The sequence below is a fragment of the Macrosteles quadrilineatus genome, unplaced genomic scaffold (genome assembly GCF_028750875.1).
Source record: "Macrosteles quadrilineatus isolate MER2022 unplaced genomic scaffold, UCM_ALF_1.0 Scaffold_19__1_contigs__length_3004403, whole genome shotgun sequence".
NCBI classification, from domain to species: Eukaryota; Metazoa; Arthropoda; class Insecta; order Hemiptera; family Cicadellidae; genus Macrosteles; species Macrosteles quadrilineatus.
The window spans coordinates 2,784,293-2,803,328 of record NW_026542612.1 but is presented as its reverse complement, the minus strand read 5'-3'; the positions used below and the strand labels follow the sequence as shown (position 1 = coordinate 2,803,328).

General features: G+C 35.5%; 1 protein-coding gene and 1 long non-coding RNA gene across 3 annotated transcripts in view; both read right to left on the bottom strand.

Moving 5' to 3' along the window:
* The window catches only part of LOC129005318 (uncharacterized), a 127,512-nt gene that overhangs the window by 41,801 nt on the left and 66,675 nt on the right, over positions 1–19,036 (bottom strand). The gene's annotated exons all lie outside the window — the stretch shown is intronic.
* LOC129005319 (uncharacterized) lies at positions 14,501–18,644 on the bottom strand. Its single transcript, XR_008491815.1, has 4 exons — positions 18,262–18,644; positions 17,248–17,415; positions 16,219–16,329; positions 14,501–14,572 (listed from the first exon to the last, which is right to left on the bottom strand). It is a non-coding gene; the product is annotated as an uncharacterized LOC129005319 (long non-coding RNA).

Sequence of the window (19,036 nt, the reverse complement as noted above, 5' to 3'; positions counted from 1 at the left end):
GTCCTTGTCATATCACAATCAACACAGTTCATTGCACATAAAAATATACAAAAATTTAAATAAAACTAAATTTAAAATTTCAGACTTAAGTTCCCAACACCGACGTTTCGCCGCACCAAAATCAACGTGCGGCGTTTTCAAGGTTATTTCTCTTCTCACGCAATCGTTGTGAGCGCCTAACCACGACTGACGTCCCCGGTGGTGGAGGAGGGGGAGGGGAGATTCTGTTATCTAGAACAGCTGATGGCATTATCTTCTTTTGTTTAGATTTTTCTATGCATCCTTTTTTTTCTATGCCAGCCGTTTGGGCGTAAAAAGTATCCTCAGTAGTATTACTTTCAGTTTGAGGATACTTTTTACGCCCAAACGGCTGGCATGGCAATGGGAGGTGTACTAAGTCCCATTTTAAGTAACATCTTCATGGATGACTTTGAACAAAAAGCTATTACAACAGCTGAGGTTAAGCCTAAGTTATGGTTGCGTTACGTGGATGATGTTTTTTGCTTGTGGGAAAGTGGCATTTCAGAGCTTAATAGGTTCAAGGAGCATATAAACAGCATTTGTGATACTATTAAATTCACTATTGAATTTGAAAATTATTGTAAGCTTCCGTTCTTAGATGTAATGGTTGATAGGTCCTCGGACACTTAGCATACCAGTATGTACAAAAAGCCTACGGCAACAGGACAATACTTACATTTTGATTCATACCATCCGGACCACGTAAAATTAGGTTTAATAATTGGGCTTATTAAAAAGGCTAAACTAATCTGTAGTGATGAACAGACTTTTCAGCATGAGGTAGTAACTATTAAAAACCGCTTACTTAACAGTGGGTACCCTAAAAGATTCATAAATAAAGCCTTAAGAAAAATATCCAGCTCTGATACAAGTTTACCACCTAAAGATAACAAACCTCTGGCCACAGGATGCATTCCGTATATTAAAAACCTTTCGGAGAAAATACGGCGCGTGAATGCTAAGCAAGGTATTAGGACGGTCTTTACCTCAAAAAACACGATAAGAAGACATGTATCTAAAGTGAAACCTCCTATAAAGTGGGAGGAAAGCTGTGTATTATACAAGGAGCCTAATTGGAAGAAAAGGAATATTATTGAGGCTTTGTTTATTACTTCAGATCAAGATTCATTAGCCAACGCATCCATTGATATCAGCCCGGTTTACAATACACTAATAGAGAAAGAAATTAAAGGATGCATAGAAAAATCTAAACAAAAGAAGATAATGCCATCAGCTATTCTAGATAACAGAGTCTCCCCTCCCCCTCCTCCACCACCGGGGTCGTCAGTCGTGGTTAGGCGCTCACAACGATTGCGTGAGAAGAGAAATAACCTTGAAAACGCCGCACGTTGATTTTGGTGCGGCGAAACGTCGGTGTTGGGAACTTAAGTCTGAAATTTTTAATTTAGTTTTATTTTTATCTTCTAAATATATAAAAGGCAAAACCCTCACTGACTCACTCACTCACTCATCACTAATTCTCCCACTTCCCATTTACCTAGGAGGTTGAAATTCGGCACACCAATTCTTTGGGCATTAAATAGGAAAACTAAGTAGTTTTTATTGTGATCAGGCTTTCGGGCTCCGCCCCAGTGGCTCTGGAGTTTCCTATGTTAACCTTATGATTTATCATATTTAAAAGGAATTAATGAATCTTAACAGCTGTTTCAATTAAACAAGTTGGTTCTGTTCTATGGCATTAAATTTACAAGGATTACCAACAGGGTGCAGCACTATTACTTTTTTTATATTTAAGACAACAACTAATTTGCATCCAAAAGGTGAGTGAGCGTAGCGAACAAACTTCAACCTGGAGGTGAGTTAGCGTAGCGAACGAGCTAAACCTGAAGGCAAATGAGCGCAGCGAACAAGCTCCAACCTAAAGGTGAGTGAGCGTAGCGAACGAACTTCAACCAGGACGTGATTGAGCCATGCGAATACTTAAGAAGTTAAACGGGGCAAAGCCCGCGGGTACAGCTAGTTTTTGTATATTTTTATGTGCAATGAACTGTGTTGATTGTGATATGACAAGGACTGCGTTCTCGTGATTTCAATAAGGTGAGTGATGCCCAACAAAAAATTATCATACTGAAGTATTGACCTCACCTAATATACCATGTCGTTTAGGAATAGAACCTCTTTTGCGAAGGAGTGACGTCACTCTCGTCTCTTGAGGGAACACCATTATCGCAACGATACGGAGTGCAGCCATCGGAATTCGTGGTGTAGAGGATAGGGTACTCGCCTGATGTCCATGAGGTAGCCAGATCGAATCTCACCAGTGACACTAACATTTTGTCAAAGATTTTGCTTAGAATGCCATTACTTTTTAACTGTACATCTTTTGTTAGAATTTGAAGCATTTATAATTTTATTTTAAGAACATACCGTACAGTTTTTTTTTTGTTTTTTTTGTCCTAGGACGCTAGGCACGAGCCCGGGATCGTTTTTCACATTACTTCAGGCTAGACCTAGGGGTTGCGGCATTATCACTTAGATAAAATCCATTGGTGATTTGGCTGGTTTTGAACCCGGGACCTCAGGCACCGAAGACCCGCGCTCTAACCACTAGACCAGCTCGCTCCCCTGGTAGAACCCCAGTTAACTGAAATAAAGGGGGGAAAGCCATTTCGGATAACCAATTTTTCGGTTAACCCGTCATATGCTAAAGATAGCCTATGTATTACCGCGGTTAGTTGGAAAATGGATTTAAAACAATTTCTAAACAATATTTTATTTTAGCTACAGAAATGCTACAATGGGTTAGAAACAGTGGCCTAACAGCCGACCCATACCCACGGTGCGGGGGCAAGGCTTAGGGGCCCGGGAGGTTGAGATACTCTTTTCTCCTAAAACTGTCCGTAAAACCGATCCTCTGTTCACGGATATTTTTCTCTCCTGACAATTTTTTTTAGAACACAATGTGTATGTAGATACTTTTATTCTGCCAAATCTACTGAAGTTTTATCTTTTAATTAACAAAATTGTTAACAAAACGCCAACGCCCGCCACAATTACCCGACAATGTGTAGGTCTATTGTCTGTGTGATTGTGTTGCTTCTTGCTTCAGGCTAGGAGCTGTGCGCCTGCCGCCTGGGGGAGCCAGCCCCTCCTCCCTCCTGCACTACCCGCTCACCCTCACGTGTAACTCAGCTGACCGTAGATCACCTGATTTTGATAAGAGATCCATGCGGTTGACTCATCAGCAGTGCATTTTTACATTTTAAATGGAACATTTTTAATAGTCGAGGTTATAAATGATTGTCTTAATCATGAGTAATTTTGGTATTCAAACATCAATCAAGTTATTTGTAATTGTAAATTATTATTGTAAGTTAAGCTAATTAAGTCCAGGAAGTTATTAGCAAATAATTATTTTACATTTTAGTTTTGCCCTATAATAATAATTGTGTTTGGTTAAATACAATATTTTGCTACTCTACTGACTTTGTGTGTTAGCCTATTTATTATTTTACCTCACAATTCGTTAATGCTACATAGACTTATTTTTTATGAAGGTCAACGCTTGAAATCCATACAAAGATGCCATATTTTATTATATTTAGCCTGTGATAAAAGTATGTAATTTTTTAATCTACCGACCATTAGTATATGAGTTAATAATAACCATTGATAAGAACCAACCGAATAAATAATTTACAAAATGTGTTTAATGTATTAATTAAATGTTAAACCTTTATATAGTACATTCTGATACGGATAAAAAAATAAGGTATTTTTATTTCATTTTAAAACTATTTATTTAGGCCCATAATCACTGATATTGACGGTGGGGCACACGGAAGATTTCTCAGGTGCCGTTTGACGTCACTAACTGCTGACGTCACTAACTGCTGCGTCTGAAGAAACAGACAATTTTATAATTTTCTATTATTAAATTAAACTGTCATAACCTAACCAAACTAACCAAACGTGCTGATAATGGAAAAATCTAATAAAGGTTTACTAATCTAAAAAATAGTTTTGATCATAAAATAAAATTATAATTGCCTAAATTTCAATTTTATAATTTTTTAATTATAAAATTAAACTGTCATAACCTAACCAAACCAACCAAACTTGCTGATATGAAATAATTGTTGATAAAAAGTTAGTGCCGCCGGCGGGATTTGAACCCGGAACATTCGGTTTATCAGCCCGCAACGCTATCCACTGCACCACCGAGGCCGATGGCTCATAACCGTATCGTTGCGGTATTGGTGTTCCCTCAAAGTGACGTCAGCAGTTAGTGACGTCAAACGGCACCTGAGAAATCTTCCGTGTGCCGTTTCGCTGATATTGATATAATAATGTAACATTAGGCCTATCATCATACCATGCCTAAAATACTAACATGTCTTTTTATAAAACATTATCCATAATTTATTTACTACTCAATTTATGATGAAACAACTGTTTGATCATTGTATCGGTGGTCCAAAAAACGCAGTAGTGAGGGAGGAGGGTGTTTGATTATGTTGTATCGGTGGGCTAAAAATAACTCAATAATTACTCATAGGAGGGGGGCCCGAAAAAAAAGTTTGCAGGGGGGCCCAAAAAAAACTGTTACGCCACTAGTTAGAAAATACTTTAAACTAAACAACTGAAGTTACTAAAGCATTGATATTACTTATATTTTAGCCCTGTATTATTTTATGGAACCGTTTCGGTTAACCCGAATTTGGTTAACCGCGGTTCTACTGTAACTATTTTTTGATTAGTAAACCTTCATTCGATTTTTATCTTAGTTCTTTCTTATATTATCAGCAAGTTTGGTTAGTTAGGTTAGGTTATGACAGTTTAATTTTATAATTTTTTTTAAATCGACATGAGGTGCTCTCCCACAATCCCCCACTCCTTCGCAGAAGAGGTTCTCATCGGTTTCTGACCTGCCCCCTGAGACGCTAGTACAATAAAACAAGTCTATTGCAATGCTATGGATACTGACTGTGTATTTAATATGCGTGTTAAGAAAGTAAGCAAACAGCTCATTTTCAGCCCTAGGGATTTAAAAACCTGCTCTGCCCCAAATGACGATGACAGCTGCCATAGACAGCAATACATAACTTTCTGCCTCCAATAAACAGTTAAAAACATTGTAGTGTGGTGAAAAATTATATAGCCTAACATTGTTGTAAATATCATTGGCCTAATCTTTAAAACTTATTAACACGTTCGCTACCACAATTATATGTAATTTACGTTCACACAGGGGCGTTGCCTTGGGGGGGGGGGGGGGTAGGGGGGATACTCCCCCCCCTAGAATCTGGGAAAGAGAAAAGTTGGGAATTTCCTTGCCACAAGTTGGGACAGTTGGGAAGTCAGATACAAGAAAAATATATTTTTAAACTAAACAAAATTTAAATATTTGCGAAAATCCATCAAAGATAAAAATATCTTTGACTTGGACAAATAAACTTGACGCTTCTTTGATTTCATTTAACTTTGATTAAACAAGGCTAAACCATGGCTAAACACGCCTTATTTTAAGAAATCAATAATCAATTAGCGGTATAGCTTGTTGGAATTTCGTTTACGAGAATTTTTTTTCCTTATTGGACGTATGTGGGCTACCTTGATCCTGTCCTGTGTTGATGATTCAGAATGATTCGTCTGCGAGACTGTGAGTTTGAATTTTGAAAGTGCAAGCAATGTAGCTCTTCTGTTCAATTATGTTGTTTGTTAGTGTTTACAAGAAATTCAAAAATATTTTTCCCGTCAGTCACGTGAAATATATTTTATACCTTTTTTGTGGTATTTGGAGCAGGCTAACTGACCGGAGTAGGCCTACTTGCTAATAAGCAGATTAAAATAACAGATAGGTTTTGTGTATCGGTATTACCTCTAAAACTCTTATTTTTTAATAACCTAAATGAAATATGTATTCTCTGAATATTTAAAAAAAATCTACACAAGTTATTTATCATTCCTAATTAGGGATTAACAAATGAATCAACTAATCACTCTGAAACAGATCTACGTGGACAAAACATAACCTAAAATTTGATGTTTGACTTTCACTCTAAGTTTGATTTTTGTCTAAGTTCTAGTTTCATGAAGATGAAGGTTAACATTTTTATTATATGTATAAGTTTATTATCAACCAAGTTGAACGTTTTTATTTTATACGAGTCTTATTTTAGGTTTATTCTTTTCTATAGACTAGAATAATATTATTCACAACACTGATATTAAGTTAATATTTCATCATTACAAACTTGTTTAGGCCTACCCTAGTTGTAAGTTTTATGAAAGTTAAAATGTTGATCTCAACTTCTAAAAGTATTTTAATTTCATTAATTTTTTATACAATATTTTTTCTATACTAATTTGTACTCTGAGGCTTATTTTATATCCCTAAAATTTTACACTGCTACGTCTGCTACCACAATGGTTTGCAAAGTTTTTTGGATATGAAACATTACTGGTCCAAGTTTTTTGAAGTCATAAAATTTCATTATGAATTGGTAGAAGTTTTAGAAATTGAGTAATCTTGTATATATGTAAAACTAGCTATGTTTTGTTAATGCAAGTTTATAAATACTGAATTGAATGTTACTGCAGTGTAGTATAATAATTTGTAGATTTTTAAAAATAGTACAGAAATTGATTTCTAAAAAAAAGTTGGGAAATCTATGTTAAGCAGTTGGGAAATTTGAGGCTTCTCCCCCCCCCCTGGAATTTAACCAAGCAACGCCACTGCATTCACATAGACCAGCGACGCAATTGTGCGTCGCCTCGTTTCTCACAATAGACCACCGACGCATATTTGCGTCAGCTGGTCACATTGAAATAGACTAACGACGCACAGTTGTGTCGGTGTTCTAATGTTATTAATCAGCGTATTTCTTAGCAACGGTCTATTTTAAAGCCCTGATTTTATTGTATCGGTCTAGAGGGATATCTGCCGCAAATGTGCCTTGCTTGGTCTGTGGATATGACGATTGGTTACGTCACACAACAGTTGGCAACATTGTTGTTTACATTGTGTATTCCGCGACATCACAGAACAGATGTAAACGTTATAACCTTTGCAGTTTTGGCTAGTGTTTAGTGGAGTGTCTTTATTTGATTGTGTAAAAGCTTGAAAAAAACAAATTTACAACGACGCTTACGTGCATCGCCTGGTCTATTGAAACGAAAATGTAATCTTTTTAACTGGATTTCATTAAATAGACTGACCGACGCATATATGCGGGGTTTTAAAATTTGCTCAAAACGATAAATAAAAACAATATTTATTGCTTACTAATTCACTTAAGGTTAATATGAAGTCAATTAGTCCATTTAAACAATATTTTTTTTTGGTCTGTCGGCAATGTTGTTTCTATATCACTTGGTCTGTAAGCAACGTCATGATCATTCCTTTTGGTCTGTAGGAGTGACCAGACCGACGCAAATGTGCGTCGCTCGGTAGCGAACGTGTAAAAGATTTTTTTTAATTTAAATAATTACTTAATCAGCATTACCTACTTCTTCCATTTACAAGAAAATAAATGAATGGAAAAAAAAGAAAGTGAATTGAATGGTTAGCATACTTTATTTTGACTATAATAATGGTACAATACCTCGTCAAGTAATCCAAATGTTGATTGAGGTTAACAACCTACATGTTTCGCCGTAAATACTGCATCGTCAGGGTTCCAAAAGACATGTCTTCGTTTTTGTAACCCTGACGATGCTGTATTTACGGCGAAACATGTAGGTTGTTAACCTCAATCAACATTTGGATTACTTGACGAGGTATTGTACCATTATTATAGTCATATAAAGTAATCCAGGGGTTATCAACATGGAATTTAATACTTTATTTTATTTACTTTCTATTTTTTACTAACAATAAACTAAAATAATTTGGTTTAAAAGATGGAAAACCCGCATAGACTAGTACAATTTATTAGGAAAACTAATAACTAAAAATTAGGGTAGGCCTATTATTAATCCTATTATTTATCTTCTTTTTAACGAATTTCCCCTATAGGGAATAAGCTATTACCGTAGTACTCATAGTAAGACCTGGACCCGGGACCGATTTCCTTTTTCGTTTTGAGATCCCTAGAGACCAAAAACACCATCCGTTCAAATTCATATATATATATATATATATGTGTTTATATATGTGTCTGTTAGCGCGATAACTCGAGCAAAAATCATTCGATTTTGATCAAATTTGGTACAAACGTGTAAACCTACGCTTATTCGAACGAGTTCGCGAACCAGCATGATCGGACTATGGGAACAGGGGTTTTATGGGGCAAAAATTGGTTTTTTCCATTTTTGACCCTAAACACTTAAAATTTAGCATTTTCTTTCCAAACCTTTTTGTAGAGCTTAAAAAAAAATATTTAGTATATTGAAGCGTTATTATGTGTGTAGTTGTGACCTAGCGTCAGCTGACTAATAGTTTGTTTATGTTTACGTTTTTGGCTATTTTGGTTGTTATGGTGACGAATAATTGGTAGAGTTAGATTATGTTAAAAGTTGAAAGAGAAGGTTCCTTTTTTTGTTGTTGTGAAAATATAAGTAAGTTGAAGAAAGCTCTGAAGAGTTTTATTTTCTCATTCATTTTCCCACAAGCTATTTCGGCATGTCTGGAAACGGTACAAGATTTTCGGATTTGATAAAGTTGTATGATGGCGAAGGAGACTTCTCGGAATGGCTGAAAAAGTTAGAGCTTGTATGTAAACTTCAGAAGGTTAAAGAACCTTCTGAAGGGATGAGTGCTTCCCTTGTTTTTGTCTGGAGGAGCATTTGCCGTCTACGATGGGCTTACCGACGCAGTTAAGAGTGATTACTCAGCCCTGACCGAAGCTTTGCCCCAGGCTTTCTCTGCTAACTGTTTCCAAGCGTATGAGGAGTTCATATCTAGACGTTTGCTTCCAGGAGAATCTGTTGATGTCCACGCATCTGATTTTAAAAGGTTGGCCAAATTAATAGATTCTTCAGTTTCTGACGAGTGGATAAAGAGTTCTTTTGTTCACGGACTACCCAGAGAAGTTCAAAATCAGTTAAAGGCAGCATGTTGTTTGCAAGACATGGAGCTGTCAAAAGTGTTAGAAAGGGCGAGAAGTTTAGTGAATGGAAGTGAATCCAATGTTGGAGCCGCCGCTCAGATGAAAGTGTCCGTAAATAAAAGACAGTATAGTAGAAAATGTTTTATGAATGAATGAATGAATGAAATGAATGAATGAATGAAATAATATGTTTATTTTCCACATAATGTACAGAATACAAAATACATACTTCTTAACGTTACAATTACAAAATATAAACTAAAACTAAAATAAAAAGAAAAATTTCTGTACTAACATAATTTATTTGTTTTTTTGAAAATCAGCAGACATAGGCAAGTGCTGCCTGTGCGTCCGCAGGGTTGCTATAAAAAAATTTATCTGTAGCTCGGAAGGCCATCTAGCAAGATCATGCCCACAAAGAAAGCCGAGTAGCACCTCGGGAATGTAATTTGTTTCCGATGTGGAGAGGCAGGACATTATGCTCCAAAGTGTTTACAGGCTCACAAAAACGAGTAAAAGGGGCCACCCTTTGTTGCGCGGGTGGCTAACCTTGTTTAACTGCGCAACCACAACTGCCGACGTTGATGGTAACTGTTGCTGGAAGTGTTGTGCATTATTAGATACAGGGTGTTCAAGAACTATTATCTCACCGAGTCTTGTCAGGTCTAAGAAACTAACAAGGCCCACAAGTCAACGAGTGGTAATGATGAACGGGGACGTAGTAGACTGTAACTTAATGTGTGAGACAGAGGTGTCTGTTAGTGGGATTAACCTATCATTAAACTGTTTAGTTGCTCGATTATTGCCAAACTATCAGGTGCTATTAGGAATGGATGCGATTTCTGCAATGGGCGGAGTTACGATTCAGGGGGATGGTGGCGTAGAATTTAAAAAGGGTTTGAGTACTGGAGCAGTGGCTGAGTCTGAGCAAAATAGTGACAGTGACTAGAAAATCATGAGAAAGATTGAATCCAAGCAAGACATTTATATTGATTAGAAATTTACAGAGAAGATCATTATTGAGGACTGTGATTTTAAGGCAGAATTTGTTGATGGAAAATGGACAGTGAAATGGAATTGGAAGGATGTGAACAGAGTGCCTATGTTGGAAAATCAAGTAACAATGTACAGAATTCCTGAGAATGCTACCGCCTTCGAAACTGAAGTTCAAGAATGGATAAAAAGTGGTTGGCTACAGCCCTATCATGGAGAGTTTGAAGGTGTGATTCCTCTGATGGCTGTCATACAGCAAAATAAGGATAAAGTGCGGCCTGTAATGGACTATAGAGAACTTAACCAATTCGTTTCCAGCCATACAGCTGGAAGTGAGGTTTGTAGTGAAAAGTTAAGATTGTGGAGGAGATTAGGTGAGCATGTGAGTACAGTGGATCTACGTAAAGCGTACTTGCAAATTCATATTGCTCCACATTTGTGGAAATTCCAAGTGGTCAAATTTAAGGGTGAACACTATTGTTTAACTCGACTTGGGTTTGGGTTGAACGTTGCCCCAAAGATTATGAGCAGTATAGTTAACAAGGTTTTATCGATGGATCCGATAGTTGGGAGTGCCACCGATTCATATGTTGATGACATTGTCGTTAATGAAGAAATCGTCAGTAGTGATGTTGTGATTAGATTGTTGGAAACATATGGTTTGTTAGCAAAGCCGGCAGAAACGCTTGATGGAGGTAGAGTATTAGGACTAAGACTGAGAAGAGTAGGAGGAAAGCTAATGTGGTACAGAGATAACAAATTAAAACCTGTGGACCAAGTTAAAACAAAGAAAGATGTTTTCTCGTTGTGTGGGCAATTGATTGGACACTATCCAGTAGCAAGCTGGCTTCGCCCTGCATGTAGTTTCGTTAACGAGTTTCGAGACATTTGTCGGATCTGAAGTGGGATGATTTAATCAATGAACTTGTGCAAACTATGTTAACAAACATTATGGATCGAATCGATGAAAGAGACCCAGCCACTGGCAAATGGGCTGTGTCCCCTGGAGAAGAAGGAAAAGTATGGTGTGACGCAAGCAGCCTTGCTATCGGAGTGTGTCTGGAAATTGAAGGTGAGATAGTCGAAGATGCTTCTTGGCTGAGGAAGCAGCATGATTCAGCACATATCAATTTAGCAGAATTGGAAGCTATCCTAAAAGGAGTAAATTTGGCCCTGCGTTGGGGGTTAAAGAAGATCGTATTAATCACGGATTCAGCCGGTGTCATCTATACTGACGGGGGACCATCCTATCAAAACACATGGGTTAAGTGAAGTTTTGGTTAGAAGACGATCAAGCCTATTTAAAGACATTATTTTGGAATGCGGTCTCAATGTACAAATAGAACTCATTAAGTCACAGTTCAACAAAGCAGATCTTCTTACAAGAGTACCAAAAAAATGGTTAGCAAGAAACAAAGAAACTGGCATTGCACTTGTGTGTAAGAATGAGAGTGTTGAGAGGGTGGATCAAAAGTCATTGGTGAAACAGGTTCATGACTTGCATCATTTTGGTGTTAACCGTACTTTATTCGCCATTAGACGGTGTCATCCAGACATTAACTTTACCACAAACGTTGTTGAAGAAGTTGTGAAAAGTTGTAAAGAGTGTCTGTCAATTGATCCATCCTGCATCAAATGGGAGCCTGGGTATTTGGATTGCCAGAACAATTGGTACAGGCTTGCCATTGACGTAACACACTATGGTCAAAGCAAGTTCATGACCATTGTGGACTGTGGTCCAAGTAGGTTCTGCATTTGGCGCCGGATCCCTAAAGAGACAAAAGATCAGATTTCTAAAGTGGCCACCACATGAGATTTTGATGGACAATAGTGCAACATTTCGCTGCTAAGAGATTACTCAGCTCTGTGATAAATGGGGTGTTAAAATTGTGTTTAGGTGTGTCAACCGGCCAAGTGGAAACGGGATAGTTGAGCGAAATCACAGAACAATCAAGTGTATGGCCGCAAGAACTAAGGGGAGTATCCAAGAGATGGTCTATTGGTAAAAATTTACACCTAAAGAAGGATTAGATGGCGATTCATCGCCGAGTTCCCAGATTTGTTCGTACCAATGGGGATGTAAAGGTGAACCTATAAAAGGTGAAGTGTATGAAGGGTCACATTTTACAGTCAGCGATCGTGTGTTTGTCAAGCCGCCAAACCCATCCTGTACTTCGAGATGGAAGGAAGGAGTGGTTACTGGACAGTTTTCGCCAATGAGTGTTGAAGTCAATGGCATCATCACATAGCAGATGTGCGAAAAGTATTTGAAAGTAAAAACGAAAGTGGAAGTTGTGTCGGCACCTCGAGGGCGTGTAGTGGTGTTGACACCACGGGGGCGTGTAGTTGTGAACTAGCATCAGCTGACTAATAGTTTGTTTATGTTTAAGTTTTTGGCTATTTTGGTTGTTATGGTGACGAATAATTGGTAGAGTTAGATTATGAAGTTGAAAGAGAAGGTTCCTTTTTTTGTTGTTGTGAAAATATAAGTAAGTTGAAGAAAGCTCTGAAGAGTTTTATTTTCTCATTTATTTTCCCACAATGTGCCTGATAGTTCGAAGAAAATTCCAAAAAACTGTGAATTTAAAATTCCCATGTTATTCTTATAGAGAATAAGTAAACTGTTGTAGTTTGCTTGTTTATGATCATATTTTGATCAAGTTTGGAAAATGCATCCATTTTATACTAAACTATTAATATTTTACATAAAAACACCTTTTTACCCTCCCTGTTGCAGCAAACCTAAGTACCACTCGTTAAACTAATGTTATTTAAATAGGGATTAAATATGATATTTTTAAGGAGACATTGTAGTGTAAATCCAATCAGGCAAATGGAAATTCGCTTAGTCTGCAGGTTTGCTGTGGCGGGGGTATTTTAATGTCCTTATACAGAGTGAGTTTTAATTGTCCCCCCCTAACTTTTTTCTACATTTTTTCAAATATCAATCCCAGACCACTACCAAACATTGTTGGGTAGTAAGTACTTCAATTTGAGAATGTGGTCATTTCCAGCCGCCATCTTGGATCCGCCATATTGGATACAAAATATTTTTTTCAAATGTAAAGGTGGGGTTGTGACCCATTATTTCGAACTAGATTTTTACCCTGATTACAATGCCACAAACCGTTTTTAAAAATCTTGATCCATTCCAAAGTTATGAAGGCTTTTTAAAACTTTATTTTTAGCCCATTTTAACATTGTGCATTTACAAACTAAGACCATAATCTCAAAATAGTGCTAGATAAAGATAAGTATACACTCACAGTCATTGTCTATCAGGGTAAAAATCTAGTGAGGTCAGCAGGATTGCTGGGGCAGGGGTATTTGTATATTTACAGTCTCGTGAGTAACAGTATAAGCGTAAATATATGTTTTAAATGTTATAAGACGATCCTTTTATTTATTTTCCGTAATGATTGATAAGTAAGAATATTCTGTAACTTGACTTGATGTCAAAACGTATTTTGACCATGATTTTTACTTTGTTGTCTAATATTTTCTTATATGTCAAATAAAGATAAACCACACACATTGTCATTGTCACTTTGTCAATGGAAGAAAGCTTGGGCGAAAGAAGGGGAAGATATTCTAAATACCATAATTTATACCACTTCTCATTTAAATGTTTTATTGTAATAAAAAAAAACTAAATTACTATCAATATGTTTAATAGTTTAACTGTAGTTATTTCCATATAGTACCTATATCTTACTACCCACATAGCACCGAATATTTATTTGATATCAAATAGCTATCAAATTTTTGACATTTGAATATCAAATTGATATTCACGAACATTCGTTTGATATCAAATAAACGTTCAATTTAGGTTCAAACGTCACTCAATTTTACATCAAATAAATATTCAAATTGAATATAAAATAAATATCAAATTTGACATTCATAAATTTATTGGTAAAATATAATAAAGAGAATATGATTGAATTTACATTCACATTTTAAATATGATGGTGATAAATATTGATATAACATTTTTGACATTCGAATATTAAATTAATATTCGCGAACATTCATTTGATATCAAATAAATGGTCAATTTAGGTTCAACCTCACTTAATTTGACATTAAATAAATATTAAATTGAATATCAGATAAATGTCTCATACATTTATTGGTAAAATATGTTTAGAAGAATTAGGTTGCATTTTTCACATTTCAAATTTCATGGCGATTAAAATAATATCAGTTCAGACTTCTTTACTGTTCTTACCTTGATTTGACTTATTATTCTGAAGTTATAGGTAGTTTGTTAAAGTTCTTGGGTGACCCAAAAATGTAAATATATATATATATATTTCTTATTTGACAAAACATTAACAAAAGTATCACAAAACATATTTGTTTAAAACAAAATTGCATTCAAGGAAAACATTTTAAAGAAAAAACTTTGTTTGAATGATAAAATAAGTTTAATTAAAAATTATTTAACACAAATATAAAAAAGATATGTACAATTTACAAAAAAAATAATTCTGGTCTTCTTCATCTCCCAAATGGCCTTCTTGAGTTTTCTATTGTTCCTGTAAATGAGGTTCAACAGAGTTATTTTCTAAGACAGCTATAGATAAAATATAATATGTTAGACAAGGGGTCTCCAACCCTTTTTCCTCGGTGAGCACTTTTTTGTCTAAAAACGCCACCGATTTAGCAACTAACGTTAATTGTTCGCTACTCTATCGAATCACAACATCATCTACTATCGATGCGATTGTAGTTGTCGTTTGTCACAAGGTAAAGGCTTTTTGTGATACGGACGAAATGAGAGCATTCTATTATAAAATTAAAATGTCGTAACCTAACCAAATTAACCAAACTTGCTGATTGTGAAAAAATTGAATTAAGGTTTACTACGGACAAAATGAGAGCATTCTATTATAAAATTAAACTGTCATAAGCTAACCTAACTTGCTGATAATATACAAAAATATACAAGATAAAAATTGAATGAAGATTAGATTTAACAAGGTTAGGTTTGCAGCCATGGAGAAGGTAAAAAGTTTTTTTGAGCATACGTCAATAGTATAGGATAAAGTAAATAAGTTTGCCAAATTTTATCAAAATCTATCCATAAACAAATAAACTACATAGTTTCCTTTTTTATTAATCTAAAATACAGTTCTGTTCATAAAATAAAATTATAAATGCCTCTAATTCTAACGAAAGATGTGCAATTAAGAAGTAATCACATTCTAAGCTAAATCTTTGACAAAAAGTTCAATGATTTTTTTGTGAGAATAGGCTATAAAATTTGACACTTAAAATGTCAGCTAGTTTAAGATTTCAATTTGTAGTTCTGCCAATTAGGATCAATTAAAAATATATATATTTAAATTAATCTGCCGCTACTTGATTACTACTAATATTCCCCTAGGCCTATTGAGATAAAATTAGCAAGTGAGAGACATTTACTATGTTCCTATTTAAATACGTTAACCTGCCAACTTGGAGACAGGGTATTGTACACAAATTTTGTTGAATGGGGAAGAGACAGTTAATTGCTCTTAATTATGGTATGAGCCGCGAGGTAAATAAATATACCATGGCTGAGCCTGCATTCATTGACAAAGTTCTCTTTTTACACCTCAAGGAAATCACGGTCAACAAGAAGGGTGTTGCTGGGATTGCAAAAGACAATCAGGGCACCGTCGAGACTGCAGTATAATATGCTCATGAGTCTTGGCGAGATCATGGGAGATGATCTGATATAGCTGAGACCACCTGACCACACGTGTTTACGCAATCGTGGGAGAATATAATTGGTGTTTGCTATAAAAAATAATAATTTTCAAAAACGTATGCTGGCTTTCTGCTGGCTGGAATAAAACTGCACGAGGGCCGGATGTAGCCCACAGGCTGTAGGTTGGAGACCCCTTCGTTAGGCATTTTTAAGACCTATTTTTTTACTATACCTGTACTTTATAATTAAATTTGTCGATAAGGCATTGAGTTCTTGACAATAAAGAAAAAAGAGATGGATAAAACCCCAGATTAAGTTTTGCTCATTTGCATAGCCTGTCACTGAAAATTCACAATTTGAAAAGAAAACATCACAGTAGTTAGATGTCGGCCTAATCTGTTAATTATAATAAAATTTAAGTTCTATATTAGGTAATTAGATAAGCAATCTTTTCTTTAACCTAAATTATAAATAACTCAATAAATTTACCTTGAATCAATCCTAAACTTTGCTGGGCGAAGCCAATTCTTGATTATAGTAGCAACAACATATATTTCCATTACACCACGATCCTAGTGTTCTTGCGTACCGGTTCTGCCTCTGTATAAAAGAGATTAGTATTAGCACTAGAATTTGTATATATTTTAATTTTCCTGATCAACACCCAGGATAGCCTACAACTAGGTAGACATATTAAATTGTTAGTGAAATCTATTTTATATTTTGATGGCATTTGCTTCTTTTGAGTAGCCTTGTTAAAGCTAAATCTAAATCTGAAAATTGAAAATTTTGACCTAGGTAGTGGTAAAAGTAATCCTCAGTCACTTGAACGGACAAATATTGGGGTGAGCACTGACTGAAATGAGTGCAACGGTCGGATGTAGTTTGGTGTGTGTATAGGCCTATGTGTGCGTTTAAAAAAATTCAACTAATACAGTTTTCTTTTACACAAGTTAGCACTGCCGGAATATTTATATAGTGTAAATCAAAGACTTCCTATATAAGTGGGTCACAAAAAAGAGAAACTCTCTTAACTGTGTGATGAACCTTAGGCTACGTTCCCCTACCCAATAGGTACCTATCATGAATTAGGTTGTGTTTTGGTGGTAGAGCCTAACTTATCTACAGTTCCTAAGAGAACCTGCGATATATTATCGGACGGTATATATATCTGATTTTATATTAATATTGCAAAACCAATTCACCAAATCTGCAAATCATAACTCAATTTGATGTTTACATAGTGAAAAAACATAGGGAACGATGTATTGAATCGGATAATTATTGATATATAATGTTATTCATCCGATAATATATCGCAGGTTCTCTGCGGAACTGTACCCGTTATGGCAAAAAAGACATACACAGTCATGGCGAATCAAACAGAAAAATTGAAATAAAAACACCTAAGATTGAAACTTTATTTTAACTTATTTTAACTTTGAGAAAACCTAATTGAAATATATGTATGCCTACCTATTTAATGTCTGATTGTAAATAAAAAAAAAAAAAACTTACGCAAGATAGCTGGCTTCAGATGCAGATTGCAAAAGAAAAATTTATTCCTCCTTCCCAGCCTACAGGCTGCTAGACAGCCACTTTGTCACTCGGGAGAATTGGTACCGTAGCTGCAAATTATTCACTGCTACCAAATAATAACTTCCACCAAAGCTGCAGAGTTATCAACTGAAACAATGGAGAGAAAACTACTTTTAGTTAAATTCATGCATACCTTTCTCTGGCCTAAATATGTATCAAGATTAGTTAGGCCTAATCATTGGTTGGTAAAGGAAGCAGACAACAACTAAAATACAAAAGACTAAGAGACAATACAGGGGTAGACTTTCGTATCTGTTGTCAAAAACAACCGAATGAAAATATCGATCGTTATAGCCTATGTTCATTCAGTTGTTTTTGACAACAGATACGGAAGTGTACCCCAATTCAGTTTAAAAGGAAAATGGATTTCAAATAGGCTAGGCTATTTCTTTTATAATACCGGTAAATTGTAACCTGGTTGAGGTAGAATATGTTAGGCCTAGGCTAGCCTAAATTAAGTTAACTTATTCTTGATGGTGAATTTACATAAACTTAAGTTAGTGACTGACGTAAAATATAACCCACATAACTTAGTAATATTTCAAAATTAGCCTAACAAGGTATTACAACACAGTATGGTATTCCATTTGCCTTGTAAACCAGTAAGTTAGTCCTACTTACTAGCCTATATATTGAACACTATTTTCATCCGGAAGTTGCCCTTTGAAGCTAAATAAACTACTGGTTCAGTAAGAACTAAGCAAGCCGCCTAACTTAGTAGCTTACGCCTAGGCCTAATTAGTATGCAGAAAAATACTTCCTCTAAAACAGATTGCCTATTTTGAGGTTTCAGATTTATCTATTTATACTTAAGTTAAGGCATTAGGAATGATAAGTTGGCCAATTTAATTTGTACAGTAGCTTAACTTAGGTCTAGGTAAGGCCAAGGCCTAAAATACGTCTATGTTACTAGGTATAGTGACTTATACTTACATACTCCAAGGATCAAAACGTGAAAAGATGTTCGGTGTAGGTTATGCCAATCCCCAGTCACAAAAATAACAACTCTAAACTAACAGTGACACACACTAAACAAAATATCAGCACACTTAAGTTAACTGATTTGAGGTTATGTCTTGTTCTTGAATCTTGATACTCTTGTTGCTTCCATAGTTTATTTTCACTACTTGTGTAGCCTACTCAACAAGTTAGTTGTCATAGGTACATTTTACATAAATCGTGTACTTTCCCTCAAAATGGGCAATTTGTTGGTTAATAAATAAATAAATCCACACCGTGAGTAAACTGGCCACCACTGGTCGCGCGACGGATTTTGTAATTTGTTTTGTATTGTATTGTAATGTTTTGTTTTGTTTGCTGAGTTAAGGTTAGAATTAAGTTGGTGTTTTGTCTTGTCTTCAGTCTTCCTCTCTTCCTTTCATTCGAATGGGCCAAGTCAAGCTCAAACTAGATACTTAACATATTTTTAGAATTTTATTACACTTAAAAAAATTTTAATTTACGTTTGGTTTAATTTACTAGTAAAAATAAAATTATAAGGCCGATCGTTAAGAGTTTGACTTTTTTATTAATAAACAAAACTTTTAAAAAAGCTGTGTTTCCTATTCACTCTTCTTGAAATGTGTAGTACGGTAAGCCTAGATTCAGAAAAATATCAGATGTTCCAACAACTCCCCCCCCCGCGAAAAGTCAAAATCCATCATCAATTAATTAAAAATTACAGTGTTCAGTGTTCCTTCCTATTATT